At 44.4% G+C, this 20,843-nt stretch overlaps 1 long non-coding RNA gene across 2 annotated transcripts in view; it reads left to right on the top strand.

The window, feature by feature from the left end:
- Positions 1-4,570: 4,570 nt before the first annotated feature.
- The window catches only part of LOC127196384 (uncharacterized), a 31,642-nt gene continuing 15,369 nt past the window's right edge, over positions 4,571-20,843 (top strand). The window contains exons 1-3 of one of the 2 annotated variants that reach the window (XR_007831478.1): positions 4,571-4,712; positions 7,430-7,570; positions 8,009-8,243. This is a non-coding gene — a long non-coding RNA (uncharacterized LOC127196384). Of the gene's footprint in view, positions 4,713-7,429; positions 7,571-8,008; positions 8,244-20,843 lie in introns of those variants that run through there. The other variant, XR_007831479.1, reaches the window with a different exon arrangement.

The following is a 20,843-nucleotide window of genomic DNA, read 5'->3' as shown; positions in this document are numbered from 1 at the left end:
GGTGAGTTACAGGAAAACAAGGTGTAGGTACTATTTCAAATATTTCGTTCAAATATCATGTAAAATTTCACTTCCAAGGAGACAGTTAATAATTCTTTCAGTATACATATGACTACCAAATTATATAGGTTGTGTGTTCATTTTTAAATGTCTACATTGTTTATCTGAAGTTCACCTTAAGGATATGCATATACACAACATACACATAAATATATGTATATATGTATATACTCACACATACACACATAAACACACACACACACACACACACACACACACACACACACACACACACACACAAAAGAAAGGGGTTGGGAATTTAGCTCAGTGGTAGGACACTTTCCTAGCAAGCTCAAGGCCCTAGGGTTACTCCCCAGCTCAAAAAAAAAAAAAAAAAAAAAAAAAAAAATCATTAACTACTTTATTTCTATTATGACATTTTGTCTGCTGAAGTTTTTAATTAGTAAGTTGGGTAATTTAGAAGAATTCCTTTCTGCCAAGTTAGAATGGCGGAGTGACATCTGCAGCTATGTGGCCTTCACAGACCATGGTAAGGAATGAGAGAATTTTGCATAGCCTGGGACTCTTCTGCCTTTCGTTGACTAGAACAAGTCAGATAGTTATTTTCAAGGAGACTAAACCGAAGAGTCTTCTTCATCCACATAGGGAAGATGATTGGAGCTGATGGAGGTTGGGGGTGTTTTTCTCATAGTGTTCTGAAGAAGGGAAACTTGAAAGTTGCATCTCGACTGGAGAAATTACCAGAGGCAACAGGGAGGGGCCTCTTCAGCAGAGGACTCCATAACTTGTAATACGTCATTGAAAAATGCTAGAAGTTACACAAATATGAGTGGCCCTTTGTATTGATCAAGAATCTGTGACTACAAGACAAGATGGCTTAACTAGCTCTCACAGATGTTGAGAGGACTGGATGGATAGCTCAGTCTGTAAAGCGCTTGCTGCAGACATGTGAGGAACTCAGTTCAACCTCCCAGGACCCATATAAAGGAGCCTGGAGCGATGGCACTCGCTTGAAATCCCAGAGCTGGGAAGGCAGAGACAGGTGAATCCTGAGGGTTTCTGGTCCACCTGTGAACCCTAGGTCCCAGAGAGAAAGCTTATTTCAAGGAATAAGATGGGTAAGTTCTAGGGAATAACACCAGAGGTTTTGACCTCACCTAGATGTGCGCACACACACACACACACACACACACACACACACACACACGCACACAGACACACATGTGCTCAGGCACACACTACAAGAAACAAATGACAGACTGAAGATATTTTGTAACTTGAGAGTTCCTGCTCAAATTTGTTCAAGTGCCAGAGCCCCTAAACACTCATTTAGGATTGTTTATCTATTTGTACAAGGGTATGGATCTTGCATGTCCATGTCCGAGCTGTTAAGGATTAGCCATTAGCCATTGTAAATTGTTCTGTGAACATCACCACGGGCTTTAAACTGTCCTTTAGGTAATAGAAGGGCACAGAGCTATTGTAATCAGCTACGTTCTGCTCCAACCTAGAGCAACTGATAAGTGGTTTACCACACTTCCATGAGGTGCTCTAGCTTGACCCTCATTCTGAATTTGAGAAATGAAGAAATAAAGAAGTTAAGTTACTGACCTAGTGTTGTAAAGTAAATGGTGGTAGTAATATGTTTTCTGAATAATGCATGTGTGTGTGTGTGTGCGCACACACACACACACACACACACACACGCATGCGCGTGCACACACACACATACTCATTACAGTTTCTCATGACATTCACTATACCAGTGACTTTGGATTTTGTTGTTTGTTTTTGAAATAATAACTTGCTGTGAATATAAGCTGTACGCCAAACATTTGAGTTCCTCTTGCCTCAACCTCCTGAGTGGTGGGACTCCCTTACCGGCGTGTTCCGGCACTTACAGGTCTCCTTCTGGTTTTACCTCCACTGAGGCACTTTTGTTGTTAGTTCCCCCAAGGGAGTTTTTAAAGTCAGCTTGAGGGGGGTGGGGTGTCTTAGCGCATAAGTACGTTAGTGTTTTGCTTCCAGAGATGGAGAGTTTTGTGTTGAAACTGAACAGGAGAGAAAGATAGTGGAAACACAAGAAGTAACATTTTGCAGTTGATCTTCTGGACTGTTTTCCCACAGCTGAGGCCTTTTTGTGTCCTCAGGGGAAACGAATAGAGCAAACAAAGGTGAGAGCCGAGGGTGGTACGGTAAGAACCTTAAGGCTTCTAGCATCCTCTGAGACATCTGTGCGCCTCCCGGCAGGAATCAGGCGCAATGGACCCTGTGCAGCTGAGAGAGTTTCACAAAGGAAAAGCATAAAAGAGCGAGGGTAGGATGGAGGAAAACTAAGAAGGCATGGGGCAGCTCCATTTGCTGGCAACACAACCGAGCCATCACCACTCAGCTGATCTCCAGACCTAAAAGGCAGCAGGAACCAGAGATGACAGAAACCCAGAGCAGTTCCAGATGGAAAGTCCCATTGGGTGGGGGAAATGCAGCCACCAGAAAGCAATTGCTCTTTGCTTCCTCCTCAGTTTTCCTTTGCTGATGACACCTATCAGTCAAGCCAACCAGGAACCTCCAACAGCAAGTGACCTATGGGGCCTCCCAGAGCAGGGTGGAAGAAGATGGAGAACAAGTCTGAGTCAAAGAAATGAAGAAGACCCAGCACAACACATACTGTGATGAAAGATTATCGTGGCTTAAAAACAGTGGAATCTGCTCTGCTGTTGTTATGTTAAACACAACGTGTACACGCAATCTAACAATTACAAGTGCTATTTGTAACCAGATCTTAGGTGAACAACATGATTGAAGCCATCTTATAAAATTTCTGGATCCATTTTTTAAGAACTATGTTTTTTATATATGTCCCTTAAAGAAGCCAGAACCACATGAAAAACACTAGTATATTCATGAAAGGCTATAATTAATCTTGGACAAGCTATAGGCTTTGAAATGCCTTGTTGAAAGGCCAAATTTTCTGTCATTTTTTTCCCCCTTAGAGGAAAGTTACCCAACAGGCAAGACCAAAGATGTTATCCTGGATTAATAGGTATCTGGGTAGCATGAGTCACCACCATCTAGAAAGTGCCTCATCACTGGACCCTAAGATGGCATATCAAATGATCAGAAATTCATTTCCATGCCGTAATGAGTTAATATTTATTGCCTCATCTTTTTAAACCTGAAAATGCTTGAGAGTCAGAACATCACTCATTCATTTAATTCTTCCACCTGGAAGCATTTATTGTTACTATCTGTTAGGAGTTTGCGAGACACCAGAGTAAAAACACAAACATGAGTCTTTGTCCTCAAGGTGTTCAGAGTTTAATGGAGATTGGAAAACATATTCTAGGAGGCCGGAACTGGTTTATGGAGCACTTTGGAAGAAGAATGCACAAGACACACTATGTGGGAATATCTAACGGTCTTGGAAAATGAGAAAAGAGGAAGGTGACAAGGATCAAGAAAGACTGTCCATGGTTGAAGTAATATCTGAACTGAAGAGAAAATGCAAGTGGGCCGGGCAGACATAGTGGGGGCACTCAGAGAAAGCAGACTTTGCAGGTCAACTAGGCCCTTCATTATTTGATCTCAGAGGATACTGGGCTATGAAAAGACTAGGAGCTCCAGCCATAGAGGGACTTGAACTCTAGCCTAGGAAGTCAATGACGGATTAGGTAAAGGGGGGCTTTCTAAGATTTGTGCTATGGAAATCAGGATCGGAGGAGTGTGCAGGATTCAATGAAGGAGGCAAGACTACAAAATAAATCCACTGGAAGAGCTCCATGACATCTCTAACAAGAGATGGAAAGTGTGAGCTAGTAAGGGGCAGAGAGAACAGACAGGCAGAGGGATTTTGAAAAGTAAGGAGGTTAAGGAGTGTGGTCTTGTTATCATGTGTTGAAAGCTGGAAGAGGGGATACATTTATACTATAAACTACTGAAGAGAAAGAGGTACAATGTTGCCCCTGTTTTTGTCTTCAGGACTGGGCAGAGCTTTTAGGCCCAGTTGAAATAAAGAAGAAAGCAGAGAGCGCACTTTTGCCCAGGGGAATGCCTGGGTTTTGTTTCAGCATACTGAGAAGGTGTCTGTGGGAGCAGACTGAGCGATTGGCCAGACTGGTGGTGACTGAAGTAATGGGCTGACAGGAGGCCTTGTGCAGAAAGTGTGTGGTGGAGCAAGCAGAGAGGGGATGCCAGAGCCGGTCTTTTCACCAGAGTTTATCAGACAATGGAATAAAAACACATGAAGGCCGATGAACACTGAGATGAGGGATCTTAAAGAATCAAGGTCTACAATATCAAGAGTACAGAAGTCAGAACATATTAGCTAGGATGCCCTTGGCCGCATGTACCAGAATAAAGTGGAAGTGGACACACACAAAATGACTTATCGAGGAGTCTGATGAAGTTTGCATCAGGAAACATCCCAAGCAGAAATTAAGGAGAGTTGGGACATTAAGACTTTTCTCCTGTGATTTCCCCAGGGGAGGCCGTCAGATTTTTCCTGAGGTATCACTGACAAGGCTCTTTTTCATTCCCGCATCACTGGCTGAGGGTGAAAGCGATCATGGCCAAGGTGGCTGGCGTGGATTAATCATGGCAAATCCTGTGGTCTGGACAAATAAAACAGGAGTCCTGTCATCAAGAAGGATGTGACAACAGCCACCTCAACGCCCCTGTCCTGTCAGAGTCTAGTAAGTGCAAGGCTGGAGAGTACCCATTGGGTTTGGGACAGAGGGACTTCTTTCCAACCAAATGTGAGTATGTGGTATCAACCCTCCATTGGAAATAGTTTCTGTTGAGTGGAGAGAAGGTGTGTACTTGCTCTGAGGGGCCAAGAAACCAGCAAACGAGCTAGAAGAAGTTCAAACTCAGGAGACAGACTTTACTCAATTCATCATTTGGGTAAAAAAAAAAAAAAAAAAAAAAAACCAAACAAACCCTCTTTGAGTCAATAATTTTGGAGGATGACTTTGTCCAATTTGAATTTTCATTGTTAGCCTTGGCTACAGACTCTAATTTTTAGAGGTCTGAGTCAGCAGTAAGAGAGAGGAGGCTGATTTGAAGTGCAAATAAAGCCTTCCTATTCCAACTGTGTACAGTTGGGGGAGAAATGTGATTAAAAGGTTTCTACAAAGCTCTTCAATTGCATTTGCTGGAAAGGATTCAATTTTTGAACTCCTTCTAGGTTTTTTTAAAATGAGAGATTATATATTTCATCAAAAAATAAGGATGAGGTGGAGGGCGGGTGAAATGTCTAATTGAATAAAAGCATAGGTTTTCTACGAAAGCCACCCACTGTAGGTTTTCACTGGCAGTTAAGAACAGCCTCCTGTATGTGCCTCTGAATACATCTTTTCTCATCTGCCTGTTGCTGGGTGGAGTGGTGGACGGCCTAGCCTTCCGGAGCAATCGGCTTGAGGACAGCTGTAATCAGCTCATCTCCTGCCTGATGAATTGTCTCATATGCTGTTCTGGTTACCAGCTTCTCAGCCCCTGAGTTTAAGGAAATATAAAGCAGTAGGAGAAAGGTTGTGACTTGCAGATGAAAAGCCCCGATCAGAGTCATCTGAAGGCAACCATGACCTTCTTCCGGGTTGCAAAGCACTGACTCGAAGCATGCATTTTCGGGAAAGAATCTTAAGTACAGAGAAGCTAAATACAGGGTAATTCTGTCTGACTCTATCTGGCTGGCGCCTTTTTTGAGCTGCTTTACCCAATTTGGAACAGAATTCCCTCTGGGCTTTACCAATTTAGAAGCAGAGTATCAGCGATGAAGGATTTCAGCAATCCTCTGATTCATATGAGAAAACAGAGATCTGCTAATCCCTGTCGGATTCCCAGCCTTGGCCTCGCTCTACTCGAACTGCGCGATTTTGCTTGCACAATATCTTAGTAATTAAAAGAAAACCCTAAACAGAAATAATCCCCAAGTCCTTTGTATCTAGAGTGTTGTCAACACTCCCTTTATTTTCAAGAACTTAAAATAGCTTAAAGCCTTGGGTTGACCTTGCAGCTTTTCTAGGCAGCGATAAACTGCAAGCTCAGAAAATCTTTCTGTGTATGGGACTGCCAAAGGGAGGTTAGGTTGCGACTTGTTTATTTTGTGGCTTGCATCTGAAATGTCCCCTACAGGCTCCTGTGTTTGAACACTTGGTCCCCATCTGGTGGCTCTGTTTTGAAAAGCCAAGGACTCATTAAGAGGTGGGGCCTTGCTGGGGGTGGGGAGAGGGGCAGGGAGTGAGTCTCTAGGGGAGGGTCTTGAGGTTTGGTAGCCACGCCCCTCTTCGTGTCCACTGCCTCCTGACTACAAGGTGACTCCATCATCACCTGTGCATACCTTGTAATCTGGAATACACTTCCTCTCTTAACTGGGTTCTTATAAGATATTTGATGATAGAAAGGAGAAGAGTAACATAACTAACTTATCCAATCCATCAACTTTCACTTTCTTGTAATAAGAGGGCAAGTTAGGCATCGTGCCTGTGAGCACTCTCAGGCTCAAGCAGCAGGCACCGACCTGGCTAATCCAAGAAGCAAATAAAATATAATCGAAAGATACCAGATTGTTCTTAAACTCTCCAGAAGAGGTAAGATCAACATTAAAGCCTACATAAATAAAGAGTAATGAAAACCCTGCCATACAATTAGTTTTATGAGTGCATAATGTCACTGTTGCTGGGTGGCAGGCACTCTGGATGGCCTTCCTAGCATGGCCAGCACTGGGTATAGTCCCACTCTCACCAGCATTTATCACCCGCAATGATTTGTTCTGTATCCTCTTTGTAGCTCTAAATTCCAGGTGATAGCCTTGGGAAAATGCATTAGTTAGAGTTGGTTATACAGTCACTGTTCTAGCAGGGAAGGAAGCAAGAACAGAGAACGTGTATCTGGAATAGTCCTAGTTTTCACAGTAGAAGGGTTCACTGGGATGAGCAGCTAGGATGAGTAGACAGCCAAGAAAGACAAATGTTGACTATAGACTGCATTTAATATTTTTTACTATTCTTTATAAGCTGCATAATTCAAAAGAGTAATACACACACATATGTGTGTATATATATATCTATCTATATATAGATAGATATATCTATATATATATATCTATATCTATATCTCAAGTGTTCCTCTCCCCAGACTCCCAGCCAGCCAAGGTAGAACATTTACTGTCATCAGTATTAACTGTCCCTTCCTGTAGGACGATTTTATTCTAGCACACTTTGTAACAGGTTTGCCTACGTGATTGGTAGAGGTCAATGATATGAAGCCACATTACTTCTGGGCAGTTAGAAACAACTTCATGCTCAGTTTTGTTTTCTTTCCTTACACTTATAAAAAGAAGTAGCCAGAACTCAGAAGGCAAAGGAGAGTAAATCTGGGATAGCCAGTATTTTTCGCCTTTTCCTTCCAGGATGCCATGGGCTGGTTGTACTCTCCATCAAAGACCTCCAGTTCTTGCTGAGTGGTACATACTCTTATCTTCTGGTCACTGATGTTGGTTATCCTCATCTTTGTAAATAGCCCATCTTTCAACTTCTCCTTTGCCACTTAGGTGAGTATGTCGTCTGTTTCTTGTCAGGACCCTAACACACAGAGCCAAGGGAAAGTATCATAACAACAGACCCTTCCCCCAGCCAGCATTATCCATGAAGCATGGACACTGGGATTTGGGGGTTACTGGTTACTACAGCAAAGCCTTGACTCTTCTGACTGATAGGAGGTCATTCTAGTTTCTTACAATGCAGTTATTTTTAAGCCAGCATATGATGTTCGCCTTAGTGACTTTTCCTGTTGTTACGACAGAAAAACCTGATGACATCACCGTAGTGGAAAGAAGGCTTTATTTTGGGCTCACAGCTCTAGGTTATGGCCCATCCTTGTGGAGGCGTCACAGTGGCAGAGCCCGTGCAGCAGGTCACACTGCATCCACAGCCAAGAAGCTGAGAACAGTGAGTGCTCATGCTCAGCTCAGTTCCTCCTTTCTCTACAGCTCATGACCTCAGCTCGGGGGATAGTGCCACCCACAGTGGATGGGTCTTCTGACCTTAATTAGCTTAATCGAGAACAGGAATGCCCAGAGAGGCTCGTCACCCAGGAGAGCCCATCCCGCTGACATCTGAGATTAACCAGCCTGGTGCCACAGCATGGAGCTTAACAAAAATATGCACACCCAGGTTCTAGTCCTAGAAAATCCTATTCAGTAAGTCTGAGATAGGGCGTAGGTTTCTTAAGCACCAATAAATTTCAAACTATTGGCTTTATATTTATATTTATTTATTTACCCGTGTGTGTGTGTGTTTGGAAGTCAGACAATGGCTCTCAAAACTCTGTTCTTTCCTGTTCCTTTATATGATCCAGGAACTGAGCATAGGTTATCAGGCCTGGGGACATGTACCTCTACATACTGAGCCATCTTGCTGGCTCCAAATGATTTTTTTTTAAAAAAGCATTGTCATTATGTGACTATGCCTTGTGTTGGCTTATCTTTGATCAGATGTATCTTCTGACTTGTGCAGTGTGCTGGTGGTTTACAGTTCTCTGGTGAAACAGAACCCATGGGGTTTATTTCAACAAATTGGCTCATGCAGTCTTGAAGGCTGGCAAGCTCAAAATCAGCAGTTTCAACTAGAAGGCACCTTCTGTCAGAGTCCCCTTGTACTTGGGAAAGGTCATTGGGGTTCTGGTTTGCTTGCTTGTTTACTTAGGTTTGTTTGTTTGTTTGTATTACCCTGTGTCTGTATTACCCTGAACATGCCACTCTCCTCTGTTCAAGTTCTGAGGTGAGTGGAGGAGACCCACCCTCATCAGAGCCCACAAGCTGACATGTTAATCTCTTCCAAAAATACCTTCACAGAAACACCCAGAATAATAATTGATCCATGTCTGGCACTATGACTCACCCAAAGTGACACATAGAATGAACCACCATGGAAGGTTGTACGGTTAAACATGAAGCATTAAGTAATTGCTAACTTAGCAATTAAAAAGCAAGAAGGTTAGAAAAATGGCTCAGAGGTCACCAAGCTTGACAACCTGAGCTCAGTCCCCCCTAAAACCAACATGGTCAAAGGAGAGAACAGAATCCTTCAAATTGTCCTCTGACCTTCACAAGATGTCATGGCATTTAGGTACCCACACACATATTCATAATAAATACATAAACGCTAAAAATATTAGAAAAAACTTATCTATATCTGTTAAGCTATCTATGTCCTAGCAGTAGCTATATATCTATTGCTATCAGCGAATGGAGACATTTACCAAACCTTCATGTGTGTGTGAATTCATCATGTAGGTATAATTTCCCATAAAAATGGATGTTTTGTTGCATGTATGTCTGTGCACCATGCATGTGCCTAGTGTCTATAGAGGCCAGAGGAGGGTGTTGGACCTTCTGGAATCAGAGGTACAGATGTCTGCAAGCTGCATGTGGATCCTGAGAACTGAACCTGGGTCCACTGGAAGAACAGCCAATGCTCCTAACCATTGAGCCTACCCTACCCCAAACTCCTTGTCTTTGGCTTTCTCATCTATACTATGCTTTCTTTAGTATGACAATTAAATTGGAAATTGTATATGGTCCCTGATGCTTATTAGACATTCCGTAGAGTCATTATTAAATGCACACCTTCCAAAAAGACAGAGTGGAAATGTTCATGTCAGCATTTAATCATGGAGAGACAACTGTAGTCTTCTCAACTAAAATAAAACTTTCTGAGACAGTATCTCACTATGTTGGCTTGTCTGTCTGAGAACTCACAGACTTCTATATGCCTCTGCTTCCAAGTGCAATGCTCAGATTAAAGGCGTGTTCCACCATACCCATATTCTCTGTGTGTGTGTGTGTGTGTGTGTGTGAGAGAGAGAGAGAGAGAGAGAGAGAGAGAGAGAGAGAGAGAGAGAGAGAGAGACAGAGACAGAGACAGAGAGAGACAGAAAGACAGAGAGAGAGAGAGAGAGACAGAGAGAAAGACAGAGAGAGAGACAGAGAGACAGAGAGAGACAGAGAGAGAGAGAGGTAGGTAGGTAGGTAGGTAGGTAGGTAGATATTAGAGGCTGGGGAGATGCTCATTTGGTAAAGTGCTTGCTGGACAACTATAAAGATCTGAGTTCGGCTGTTCAGCACACCTGTAAAAGGTGGGCGCTATGACATATGCCTGTAACTTCATTGCTTGGTGGTGCTGGGATAAGCAGTTTCTTGGACTTCAGTGACCAGCAAGTCTAGCCAATCAGTGAACCACAGGGTCAATGAGAGATCTTGTCTCGAAAAACCAAGGTGGGGATCCACTAAGGAAGACATCAGACAACAATCTTTGACCTACACACAAACACACACACACACACACACACACATAAACACACACACACACACGAGAGAGAGAGAGAGAGAGAGAGAGAGAGAGAGAGAGAGAGAGAGAGAGAGAGAGAGAGAGAGAGAGAGAGAGATTTATCATACTACTCAAATTAAATAAAAATTAAAGTTGAGAAATGATGGCGGTACAGCTCATCCCTTCCAGACTTTCTTCTGACATACATCTGCAAGCAAGAGTTCCTGAAAGTGACACAGAGTAAAGGGAGTGGCTGGGTGGGGGTGTGGGACAAAAGAATAGCACACATGTATCAACCTCACAAATCTCCTTTGTGGGAAGGGGCTCTGATTCAGAATCATTGCACAGATTTATTGGCAAAGAGCCTGTCTCTCCTTTAACCAGTGTGATGACTCATGCTTAATCTTAATAAGAAAAAAGAGACAGGAAGTGGGAGCCTCAGGCTGGAAGGCGGCCTTTATACACACCGCCTTTCACCTACCAGCAATCACATCTGTGGTGTACCATAGAAATCCGAGGCTCTTCTCATTTGCAGAGCAAACCGATTCTACTGAAGGGGTAGAGTCTGTTGAGCATAAGAAAGCATCAGGGAGATAAGTGACAGCAGAGGTGGCCAGAGCCAGCCATGTGTGTTCCGATCCCCAGTTCACAACCTTTTCCTCATGGTCTCTTTTTTTTTTTTTTTTTTTTTGTAATATTTCTGATAAACAGCAACAAGTCAAAAATCATTAGTTCTTTGTGGTCACAAACTTTTTCTTTGTTAAATTGGTTTTGCCTGACACCACTTAAAAGATGCTGACTCTAAAATGGGTCTCCTGTGTGTGTTTGCATATCCACAGGTGTGTGTGTGTGTGTGTGTGTGTGTGTGTGTGTGTGTGTGTATAGTACACACCTGGGCATGCACAGGAAGAGGGCAACCTCCTCTATTGTTCTTTATGTTGTGCTTTGAGGCAAGGCCTCTCACTGAACCTGGATCTCTCTCTTTCAATTAGGCTGCCTGACTAGTGAGTCCCCCTGGGTCGCCTCCACCCCACCTCTGTCTCAACCTGGGCTTCTGGATACGTATCACTACACCCAGCTTTTGTGTGGGTCCTGGAGATGCAGACTCAGGTCTTCATGTTTGGACAGTGAGCACTTTACCTGCTCAGCCCCTAAGTCAGTATTGAAATATCTTAGGGATGTTTTTCCCACTCCCTACAGTGCTCTGCAGCAACCCTGAGGATGCTCACTCTGCGTGCAATCCCTGGTTTCTGGCTTTTTGTTTTGCTCTGCTGATTGCTAGAGTCCTGGGTACCACGAGGTTCTGGTGGGCTTTGCATCTTTTGAGTGCCTGGCAATCTTTGCCAGGTGTTGCAACCACAGGAAGGACTTTTCAGTAGTATTTCAATTTCATTTCTCCCCTTATTCTTAAATATAAAAACACAAAACAATGATCGCAGGAACTTACTGCAAGAGGATGTCAGTTGGGTGGAAACACAACTATGCAATATTCTATCATTTCTAAGAAGGTAACTTTTTTTTTTTTTTAAGCAACCTTATTTACAAGCGTCAACATTTCAAGTTTGCTCTTATGTTCAGGGTCTTCCTTCCTTTTCCCTTCCCTTGCCATCTCTTTACATCTCCAAAAATAATGTGACACAAGAAAACAAAACAAAACAAAACAAAACCAAAACACCCAAGCTGGATAAACCAAACAAGAAGGCCAAGAAATCAAGATACCTAGTTGTTATCATTTACATGGTCTGTTATTTATGCTGTAGCTGTGATGGGTTTTGGGGTTGGGGGGACAGCAGTCAAGACACAGCACAACCCTCTTACCTTCTTGTCTCTTTAGCTCTAGCTCCATGATTCCAAGACGCCGTAGAATATAATCAACGGTCCCATCCTTTTCAAACGCAGACATGCCTGAGTATTCATCAGCCTGGTAAGGGTACTTGCTACCAAGCTGATGACCTGAGTTTGATCTTAGGAACCCACATGAGAGAAGAAGAAGGACTCCCACAAGTGTGTGACCCCCACATGTGTGTTGTAACATGTGTGCACATGCCTGAATTTGCACGTATACACATGTTAACTAAAGAAATAAACAATAAGTAAATATATGTAATTTTCAATATCTTATCATCTAAGGTGAAAGTCTCTTTTCATGGAATATAATTTTATTCTCATGTTGAACAATTGGTTATTTATTGGCACTTTAAAAAAATGACTATTTACAATATTGATATGTAAGAAGTCACTATAATATAGCAGTATCTTTTATTTTGTACTTTATAATATTAAAAAAATCACAAAATGTATCATCTTTACCATTTTAAGTGGCTATGAGAGAACAAATGTACAAATGTATTCATCTTGCCAAACAGAACTCAAGACGTGTGGAACAATCAGAAGAATAAAATTCTCATTTCTTCTTCTTTCAGCCCAAGAACCTCCATTCTTTTTGTTTCTGCGAACTTGACTTTTTCAGAAGAATCATATGGTGCTTATCTTTCTTTTTATATGTATAACTGTGAGAGGCCACACTCACATTCGCCATTACAAGATGGCGCTGACATCCTGTGTCCCAAACTGGTAAACAAGTAATCTGCGCATGTGCGAAGGAACTTTCCACTTGTTGTGCTCTGCCTCTCCCGTGGCGTCATATCGCCTGATGAGTAACAGCCAATCAGGGACTGACACATCCTAAGCGGAGAACAGTTTCCTATATAAGGGATGGGTTTCTGCTGTTTGGGGTCTCCATTTTACTTGTCGTAAGCTTATGCTCTCCCTCTTAAGACGCATTAAAGCTTTACTGCAGAAGGATCCTGTGTGTGCAGCGTCGTTCTTGCTGGCGAGACGGTAACGCGAGTCACATATAACTGTCTTCTTTCTCTTAGCATAATATTCCTAAGTCTTAGCCATACTGAAGGAGATGACAGAATTTCCTTCATTTTAAGGCTGAATAACATTCCATTGTCTCCATGTGCCACATTTTTCCCCCATCCATTCTATCATAGACAGACACTTGGATTGTGTCAACATCTTGCTGTTGTGATGTCTTTGTGGTTTTCATATTATTGAAGTTCCACTCCTACCTTCTGACTCCTATGGTGGACTTAATATAGCACTGCCAGTAAGGCAATGCTGTAGTGAGGGAGCGTGTATAGCGCTAAGAGAATTAAAGTCAGAAGCCAAGGGGATGTCACTCATTTAAGATCAGGAGATGGAGGAAGGCTGCATAGAGAGGCCCAGTGGGCAGGAGGACGCGCAGAGACGGGCTTGCTTCCAGCGGGAGATCAACAGTCACAGGCCGCCATGGTTTATCACTGCAGAAGGGGCCAACAGACTGATAAAAGGGGGTAGAAGAGCAGATGATGGAGGAGAGGAGACACAGGCACTTGACCAGCACTCAAATTAGGTGTGAAGAAAAGAAAAGAAGTTGGGCATCAGCCTGGGAGAATGTAAAGGTTTCCTTCGTGAGTATTGTTTCTTTTTAAAAGTTATTCTTTGGCAATTTCATGTGGGAATACACTAAGTTTCGGTGACTTCCACTCTGCATCACCCTCTTCGCTTTATAGCTGAAAAGCTTCTCCTTCCCAGCAAGCCCCCCTTCTGATGATGACAATGCCACCATGGTGGTGGTGGTGATGGTGGTGATGGTGGTTATGGTGGTGGTTATGGTGGTAGTGATGGTGGTGGTGGTGGTGGTGGTGGTGGTGATAGTGATGGTGGTGCTGGTGCTGGTGCTGCTGCTGCTGCTGGTGGTGGTGGTGATGGTGGTGATGGCGGTGGTGGTGGTGGTGGTGGTGGTGATGGTGATGGTGGTGGTGGTGGTGGTGGTGGTGGTGGTGGTGGTGGTGGTGGTGGTGGTGGTGGTGGTGGTGGTGGTGGTGGTGGTGGTGGTGGTGGTGGTGGTGGTGGTGGTGGTGGTGGTGGTGATGGTGGTGGTGATGGTGATGGTGATGGTGGTGGTGATGGTGGTAGTGGTGGTGGTGGTGATGGTGGTAGTGGTGGTGGTGGTGATGGTGGTGGTGATGGTGGTGGTGATGGTGATGGTGATGGTGGTGGTGGTGGTGATGGTGATATGGTGATGGTGGTGATGGTGGTGGTGGTGATGGTGGTGATGGTGGTGGTGGTGATCCCATGAGTTTACTTATAGTTTCTGGAATGAACATGAGCTTATTGTTCTTTCTCGCCTGTCTTCCTTTTTTGACTTGCTCTCACAATGAAGACTTGGAACTTGCTGTGTAGACTGGGCTGGCCTTGAACTCACAGACCTCCACTTGCCTCTGATTCTGCAGTGATGCAACTTAAAAACATGTACTACCATTCCTAGCTTTTGTTTTCCCTTTAAATTTAAGTTTTATTTCATGTGAATGAGTGTCTTGCCTGCTTGTATGCCCGTGTACTACATGCATGCCTAGTGCCCACAGAGGCCAGGAGAGAGCGTTGGCTCTCTTGGAAGTACAATGACAAATGGTCATGAGCTGCCATGTGGGTGCTGGGAATTGAACCTGGGTCCTTTGGAAGAACAGCCAGTGTTCTCAACCACTGAACCATCTCTCCAGCCCCTATTGTTATTTCTTAAGCCAAGAATCTTGAGTACGTTTAAGTGACTGTTTCATCTCAACTATCATTACATGCAACTACCCAAAAACTCAATTGTTTAAATAAAAAAATAGCCTGATGATTTTGTAGGTCAGAATTTAAAAGCTCAGCTAGGCAGTTTGGTGTGCCAATGGCGGTTGGTGCAGCAGGGCCCATTTCTAAGATGGCAGTCCATAAGCTGTGCGGCACTTCAGCTCTCCTTGGGCACCTCTTCCGTCTCCTGGGGTTCTTAGAGTGAGGCTCGGAACAGCCACACTCGTTACATTGGAATTCATCTCTGAGGCATCTAGGTTTTTATGTCCTAGAGTTGAAAGCCAGAGAGTGCCATTTCTGCACATCACAGCAGCTTGCACTGACTCAAGGGAGCTGAAGGGAAGACTAACTCTCCATGGGGGTGACATGAGGCCACAGAGAAGAAAGGACTTAAGGGCAGTTATCTTGGAGACAAGTTAGGAGGAGGAAAGGAAGTTTCCCCAGTACCCAAGGTGGAAGGCATAGATGAGACCCGAGTTCAAACATGTAGGTGGGTTGATTGCAAAGTCTCTGACAAGAGGAGGAAACTCCTTTGTGATTCTATGCATGCTCAGATCTCAAAGGTCCCTGAGCTATTTGAAGCTGTATTGCAAAGTCACAGTGACTTACCCTGTCATTCAGCATCCCGTGGTGGATGGCTGGCAGGCTGGTCCAGGCACTGCTTACCTCTAGTCAAGAATGGAGGGACCCTAGGACCTGTTTCTCATTCATGGATGGCTAGAGTGCTCAGGGTGGGGCCAGTCATCTGGGTGCTAGGCTGGGTCCTGGCTTCTCTGGGGGAGGAAGAAAATGAGTTTTCCATGGGCTGTCACCATTTTGCTCTTTTAGAATGAGACTGCAGGTCTCAGATGGCAGTGGAGAGAAGAGGGAGCTCCACAAACCCGTGATAATACCAAAGAGTTATTGCTCCTTGTTTGAGCTGTTGTGCTAAGCATAGTGGAGGAAGCAGGCAGATGTTTGAAACCTGGTGGCAGGCAGGTCTGGTGATACGCAGGCCCCGAGGTGCTTCCCCAGGGGTCAGCACCAAGCGGTAGTGATGGAGCAGGCTCCAGCAGCTGTAAAGACAGTTCCGCCATTGCTGCCTGGCCACTGGGCATCCACCTGAGGCTCCCTCCCCTGGAATAAATGGGGTCTCAGATGCTCGTGGTGGAGGAATGGCAAGCAAGAGAGTGAGAGCCCTCCTACCCCAGCCAGCCAGCCATGGACAGTAGAGAGAGACTTGAGGGTGAATGTGTCTGATTTGCTAGGGTTAGGGTGCCAGGATACTTAATCTACATATAGTGGTACAGTACATTTACATGTGCGAACACGGGTCCTATCACAAGAAGGAGAAAATCCGTACTTAATTATCCTATGGGTGAGGAAACGAGCTTCTACATACAATCAAAGGTTATTTGCTGGGGGCTAGGATCTCCTCAGCATAGGGCGGGCTACTTCCAGGAATTCCCTGTGCTTGTTCAAGAAGTTCCTTATCAGGAAAGGGTCAAGCCTGTGATCTTCCTTGAGGGCTATGTGATACTGCTTACAAGATCTGGGGTTACCAGATCAGGTGGAGTGGGAACCCCGCTGAGAAAAGGGAGTCCACCTTCATAGACCTAGCACAAAATGGCTATCTGGAAAAGTCAGACTTCAACCTTATGGAGGAGCAGAGTCCCACATTACCTGGGTTCTTCATGTACCTGGTACCCTCCAGGAGGAAGTGCAGGGTAAAACTTCAGAGAGCCCTATGCAAAGCCAAAGAATTCTGCATTATACATGAATAAATAGCTAGATAAATAACTAGATGGTCCACTGAGATATGCTGGCCTTCTGGACTCTTCCATTCTAAGTACCAAAGACTAAAGAAAGCTCTGGTAAAAGGTCTTTCTAATAATTTTTACCCACCTACTTTTATGATTGATCAGCTGCTGCCTTTCATTGAATGACTGTTCTGCCTCTCAGAGAGAAAGTGAGGCGACAGTCCCCACGTATCAAGACAGCTCCATCTACCAGCTGTCTATGACTGTTGTGCAAAGTACATGACGGAACATCAATGCTTTTCCCATCAGTCCCAGAGGCAGCAGTAACCTCACAATAATCCAAAGGGCTGTGGTGAGACTGAAATAACGTGCTATTCACATAAGGTAGACCTAGACCTCAGGAAAGATGAGGTGCTTTTGCAGTTATGTCTGCACGTCTTCAGGTGCACCCCTCATCCTTGCACAGGAAGCAGAAGCTTAGATCCATGTCGTCCCAGTGAACTTTCTAAGAAGCTGGAGATGGCGGCATGACTCACTTCCCACAAGTGGGGCATTCAGGGCAGGAGTGGAATTTCACCCCATGCTTCAGAAGAGCTTTACGAGAGGCTCCAGGTTTACAAGGAGAAAGTATCATGCGCGCTTACATAAGATCATAAAGTTCACTGACTCACAGGTAAGAAAGGGACTTTGAGCATCTACCTGCTTTTGCCTAAGCCATCCTGTCATGTGATTCTGTCCATGTGAACAGCTCGTGGGACTCCTCATCAATTTCATTTCCAGACACCTCGGGTCCCAGCCAGTGATCTCCTCCCTGGATATGAGAAATCCACCCAGCCTGACCTGACTTAGGATCCCGGGCCTCCTTTTTAACCCAAAGAAAATTTGGGACAATGACACTTATCATAAAAAATGTCAGCACAGCACCTTGACTAACTTGCTACAAATGCTCTGAGTGGCTTCTTTGGGACTGGTTCAAAAATGTGAGGTGTCATGATGGCAAGCGCCGATGCAGAGCTGACTGGATCTCTTCGTTTGGGCTGCCAGCTGCCAGGCTGGCTAGATCCACCCTCTTAGTCCCTCCATCTCCTCTTGGCCCGTCACACTATCCAGCCTTCGCAAAGAGAATCAATTCCACACAGGATGCTCTGTGCCCTCCCACAGCTGGCCAGTACTCTGGAGTGAAGATTGAATACAGCCTAACCTCAAAGCCTCACCTGGGGCCTGCTCTTATCTCCCTTGATTTCCACAAAAGCACAGAGACTTCCTGGAACCCAGGTGTCCTCCCCGCAGCCTTTGCATGACTCTGTCTTCAGTCTCTTGTCCTTTGTCTCTTGTCCTCGTCACCCGTTCCTCCATTCTCACACTCCCCATGCCCTCTTGGCAATGAGTTTTCTTTCACCTTTTACGGAGTATATCACGGCTTTTGATTATGAATAGCCCCAAACTAAATGAACATAAGGCATATAGTTTATTTAGGGAACAAAGATAAAGCTGGCAGGGGATGATAGGGGGGTGGCTGAGGCCTGGAGGGGACTGAGGTAAAAACGGGGCAGTTTACCACTGTGGGCAGCCAGAGTTGCTGGAGCTTTTACTTCCAGGATCCCTGGCCTGAAGGACCGGTTACTCTTGGCCACCACCGTGAGTCAGTGGCTGGGGGTTGCTTAGAGGATGTTTATTCCTTACTAATTTTCTTTTATCTTCAATGAGAAGAATGAACTAAAGAAGACAGAGAAAGTCTTTCGTGGCTATGTGTGTGTGTGTGTTGGCAGTAGTCTTAGGTGCTGGCTGAGGACACGAGGACATGTCCCAGGGATATGCATATTCATGACATTTCTTATGTCTCCTCTTGCTTAGCCCCATGACACTATTTTTATGTAGCGGTAATCACATGAGAGGTATGACTTTTGTGTTGTATTCCCACCCCACCCCCCAACTTTCAGGTTGATATAATTTTCATCATTATAACTTATAAAACCTGCGTAATTTCCCCTCATGCATATTCCATAATTTCCATAATCATATCCCATTGTTAAGCATTGTTTATTTCTTTTTCTACTGTTGCAAATTGCTAAGACCAAATAAAAGAACAACAACAAAAAAAAAAAAAATCCAGAAAACACAAACTTGTATACAACAACGTGCTGACAGTGGTTGTCTTTAAGTGACAGAATTACAGACATCTTTTGTTCTTTTTCTATAGTAGTTTACGTGGACTGGGAAATAACCGTTTCATGTGCTGATTTGCCAGGAGGGTTAACACCTAGTTGTCCAAACTCTAACGTAGGTGCTGCTGAGAAGGACTTTAATGGTACGATAAAGAGCTACAATCAGTTAACTTTATTACAGGGGCTATTCTAGAAAGCCTGGATTGAAGTGGACCAATCAGTTCAAAGGCCTTAAGAACAGAACTGAAGCCTGTGGCTTAGACAAAGCCTCATTTCCTGTCCTCACTCCCAGCCTGTCTTTCCTGATGGCCTACCCTATGGGTTGTGGGCTCACCCAGCCAGCTCCCACAATTGTAGAAGCTAGTTCCTTCCCAAGAACTTCATATCTACTTCTGCGGAACTCTTAACTGGAGCAATAATCTCTTACTTTCTCCCATAAATGACTCTGCAAAGAATATTTTAAGGCACACAGCATTTGGCAGTGTGTGTGTGTGTGTGTGTGTGTGTGTGTGTGTGTGTGTGTGTGTGTGTCTTTTTTGTTCTTCTTCCCAAGATCAAGACTTCCGGATGTAGCTCGAACATATTTAATAAGCACAATCTTTCTTCTAAGTCCCATGTAACTGGTGTGGTGAACCTCGAGCCAAATAAAAAGGTGAGCCACACAAGATGTCCCTCAAAGCACACCTGAAAAGGTGAAGCACTTCCTGTTCATCCAGAGTCCTTCCAGAAGACCTCTGCGTGTGACCAGAAGGTATAATTTAGCAAATTGTTTGAACCGAAACAGTGAGACTTTCAAAGAGAAGGTTCAAAGAGAAGCTGGGTATTCCGGACCCGACCTCCAAAGTGATGGGTCCAGTGGTCACTGGGAATTTGGGCCAGTGGGCTGTAGCAGTTTGGGAGCAGCACTGGGCTTACAGGGAGATCGAGGAAAAGCAAATTTTGCTATAGTGTTCAACCATCCCCACGGAGTCTTCCTCATTAAGAAATTTAAATATTTAAGCAAATAATTACTGAGTGAAGTTTTTAAAATATGTGTGCAGGGCTGCCCCTGGTCTAAGCAGCCTTAATAGGCTCAGGATCATTCAAGGATTTTGGGTCTTAGCATGGGCAGTGGGGAGCTACTGCACTGGCAGTGTCAGGTAAGGCTTGGGACATATTTAGAGTTTGAAAGAGAGGGTTTGCATGGTTAATGCAAAGAGAGGGTTAATGAACAACCCCGCCACCAGGTCTGCAAAGATGTGGGTGTTCAGGATTTCTTTTCCACTCATCCAATAAGCAATGTATTTTGAGTACTAGACATTACACTAAGGGCTGAGCCTAAGAATGAGAGAGAGAGAGAGAGAGAGAGAGAGAGAGAGAGAGAGAGAGAGAGAGAGAGAGAGAGAGAGAGAGAGAGAGAGAGAGAGAGAGAGAGAGAGAGAGAGCTCGGACTTCCTCCTGATGGAGTCTAGATGAGAGACAGCTAGTGACTAGATCCTGGTCATTTCCGGACTTACTCAGCAGAACAGGAAGGCCAGCACATTGGCCATCTGGGGACTGAGAAGGCAGGGCTGTGCAAGCAGGGACATTAGAGGCAGCCTTGAAGGAGTAGGTGCTTTCGTGGGACTGAATATCCAGCTGCCTTTCTCAGGCTGTCTTTGGGCTCCCAAGCTGATATCTAAGAGTGTATATTAGAGATGGGAGGGAAGAACAGGTGAGGACGTTGTTCCTTTGTAAATTTTCATTTTTTGGCTCTTGGAAAGACATACAGCCATGCCTCAGTGAGGTAGCAGAGAGAAAACAAATACCATGAGCAGAAAAGCCACCTGCCAGCAGCTCAGGTCTTCATCCTCAGCAAGTGAATGAGGGGACACAGCTCAGTACTATACTACGAGGCAGGCATGGTGCTAAAGGACCTCACTGAAATGTACTTTCCTCTGCCTCCCAACGGCTAAAATTTAAGGACAGTGCCACCAGCCCTGGTTTAAGAT

Source organism: Acomys russatus, chromosome 1, assembly GCF_903995435.1.
Source record: "Acomys russatus chromosome 1, mAcoRus1.1, whole genome shotgun sequence".
NCBI classification, from domain to species: domain Eukaryota; kingdom Metazoa; phylum Chordata; class Mammalia; order Rodentia; family Muridae; genus Acomys; species Acomys russatus.
This window is presented reverse-complemented; position numbering and strand designations above follow the sequence as displayed.